This window comes from Limulus polyphemus, unplaced genomic scaffold (genome assembly GCF_000517525.1).
Source record: "Limulus polyphemus unplaced genomic scaffold, Limulus_polyphemus-2.1.2 Scaffold268, whole genome shotgun sequence".
NCBI lineage: Eukaryota > Metazoa > Arthropoda > Merostomata > Xiphosura > Limulidae > Limulus > Limulus polyphemus.
This window is the reverse complement of record NW_013665878.1, coordinates 773,571-777,204: the sequence shown is the minus strand read 5'-3', so window position 1 is coordinate 777,204 and position 3,634 is coordinate 773,571.

Sequence of the window (3,634 nt, the reverse complement as noted above, 5' to 3'; positions counted from 1 at the left end):
TACTACAATCTATATGAACTCTGATGTAAAGTAATACTACCATCTATATTAACTCTGATGTAAAGTAATACTACAATCTATATGAATTCTGATGTAAAGAAATACTACCATCTATATGAACTCTGGTGTAAAGAAATACTACCATTTATATGAGCAAACCAAACATGCAATGTTTGCATGAACTTAGATGTAAAGCAATACTTCCCTCGATTTGAGCAAACTAAAGCTGTAGTATTCACATGAACTTGCCCCCAGTGGCACAGTGGTATGTCTGCGGACTTACAACGCTAGAAACCGGGTTTCGATACCCGTGGTGGGCAGACCACAGATAGCCCATTGTGTGGCTTTGTGCTTAACTTCAAATAAACAAACACATAAACTTTGATTCAAAATAATGCTTCCATCCTTATGAACAAACTAAGTCTGCAGTTTTCGCGTAAAATCTTTGTAAAGCAATAATTCCACCTATATAAACAAACGAAATTTACAGTGTTTTTATAAAACAGTAAAATTACAAGTACATTTAAATGTAAAATTTAACGTATTAGTCATAGTCGTACCACAAGGAAAACTCCATTTATTTCCCTTCCAAAACATTAATTAAGACAGTGGTAAAGAGCAAAAATGTATTCCAAATCTTTTTTGACTTGGTTGAACGTAATTATCTCTAAAAATAAAAAAAATGCATTGTTTTATTAAAAAACACACGACAAGAATTATTTAAATAAAATCACAAAACTCATGCTCAATATAAACAGTAAATGTTAAAATAAAAACAAACAGACAGTCTTACAATTACTGACAAGAACTTGAAACTGTAAAGAAGGATTAGTTGTATCGTCTTAGAACTTGGAATCTATTTGTCAGTGATCAATTAGTTAAGCATGACATAAAATTGTTTACATTTTAAGAGGAACAGTAACCTGTAAATGATATATTATGCATAATTTGCTGGCTGTTCATTTGTTAAAGGGTCGAAAGACATTATCAATTTAATGTAATAATGTTTTTATCATTAGACTGACAATAATCAAAGAAGCTTGGGCGTTTAAACATGGCAAAAAAAAAGATGACAAGTTTAGTCTTTAATACGTCGAAAAATGATAATTATTTAAAATAATAACCCTATAATCTAGGTGGCTGGATAATATTACAAGCAATTGCTCGTGTAAAGAATATTAAAAGACAAAACCTTCGTAGTGTTGATTTTGTAAAAATATGAAACCTAATGAATACCGTTGTTTACGAAAACGAAAGCGAACGTCAGCGCTGTTTACGCCAAATCCCACGAGAGGTCCTGGAGATTAAGCACTGGCCTGTTAATTGTACTTCTTGTCATATTAATCAAAATTCAATTTCCGCTACTGTTCATATAACATTCTAAGTCGCACGATTATAGCCAGTTTAGGATCCAACAAGATATCTAATAATTTTAGTTCCATCAGCATTATTAATCTACCGAAATAACTGAGCAGAAACAAGAAAATAAATTAGGCAAAATGATATAAAAGTTATGTGTACTACCTGGGAATATACACCACAAATAAAAAATATTTTCATAAGTTTTTCAGCTACTTTACCTTTTTTATTCGGCCTGTTAGATATGTGATATTTTTTTTTACATTATACGATGCAATATCCAACACTATTTGTTTTGTACAGCTCTGTAATAACAATAAAACGTATTTCTGTGATCGTTCGTAGAATCTAACATCTGTTAATACTTGGTCAGAAGTGTTAAGATTTGACCTTTTAATGTACCTGAAAGAAGAGTGTAAGTGTTCAGAATGAGACATTTGATTGTACAGAGACATCTCAAAAGTAAATAAACACCCATGATTTTTTCCAATAGTCATTTATCTCACAATATCAACTTGACAAAAATGTTTAGAAATGTGCATCAGTACTTAGTCGATTTGCCACTAGCATTTTTCAGTTGCTTTGACTCGTTCTGGCATAGAATCGATGAGTCATTTTTCAGTACTTTGACTCGTTCTGTCATGGAATCGATGAGTCATTTTTCAGTGCTTTGACTCGTTCTGGCATAGAATCGATAAGTTCTGCAATTTTCTCCTGTAGGATCTTGACCCAGGCTGCACGGAAAACATCAAGTATGTCTCCACGGGACGCTGGTTTTCTGGAACTTCTTCTCACTGCTCGAGCAAGTATGGCCCAGACATGCTCGATGGGGTTCATATCAGGTGACTGATATGGCCATGGGAACCGTTGGATGCCTTTCTTAATTAAATGACTATTGAATAAACATCATGGTGTCTATTTACTTTTGAGATGTCTCTGTACTGCTAGAGTTCATCAGTTCAAAAGTAGCAATTAGTAGTAATTAAATATAATTCAAAAAGTTCAGAATTTGCTATTTTTTAGAACCCGGATGAGCGTAATTTCAGATGTTAAGATTCAGTAGTGTTTACCTGAAGTTCATCAGTTCAGAAAATAACGTTTAGGATTTGTTAGTACCCCGATATGCATATATAACACTCAGAATATCCTGTTGGGCTCCTTAAATTCCGTTTCTCAGTTATACTCTGAGGGAGCTTAGTGGTTCAGAGCCTGACGTTTATTTGTATTTGACAGATTGTTTGATTGTTCTTTTTGCTAGTCATGTAAATGTCCCTAATTTTGAACTGGTAGACTACAGGAAAGATAGATAGCCAACATCACTCACTGCCAAACCTTGGGTTACACTTATCGAATAATGAGATTTCACTGTCACTCTTATAACGCGTCCAAGACCCCAAAGTGTGGGGTGTAATGAGACGTGAACCATGGACCTTCAGATTCACAGTCCAGCACATTAACATTAGGCTACGCCCAGCCTCGTACTTGAAGGGAAGAACTGGCAATTCGGAACTAGTGATTTGGTCGTACTTGAGTGTGAGAGGTGAATCCGATTTTAATATTAGGTGTAAATTTCAGGGAAAATTGTAAAAAAAAAAATAAGTTGTTGTTGAGTTTTCCTGTTCAGAGTATAAATCACAATTTTCTTATCTATCATTGCTAACTTATTATGTTTCTGGTAAAGCTAAGAGTGAAGTATGTTTGTGGACAATGTTTGTTTGTTCACTTGAACAACATCTCATGCAAAAAAATTGGCTAAACGGCCATGTCAGGGACCAATATGGTTCAAGCACAGTCGGCCCCAATTTTGAATTACCGATGATAGGGAAGGAAGCAAGTCGGCAGCACACTCCGCCTGAAGTGGCTATTCTTAAACAAAAAGCGAGATTCATTGTCGCTCTTATAACTCACTCTCGTCTAGAAATGCGAAGCACATCTCAAATTCTAGATCCTTTGATCCTCAAATCATTACGCTAAACTCGAGCCTATATGTAAAGTTTAACATTTCGAACAAACTTTTAGCTGTTTCACGTCTGACTTATTTATTGAATTCTAGTATTAAATGAATACGCGTGTGTGTGATACGCTATGTTCACACACATTTCTGATTTTAAATTGGTAATAGGCTAACTAAACAGTGAAAAAATACCTTTTACAATGTAACCCGATGTTTTATCACAATCATTAGACTTGTTTTTGAATTTGTAAGCATAACTGTTTAACAACGTGGCATTATTCATTAAACGTATTGATAAATAGGTTGGTGCCCAAAGATTTA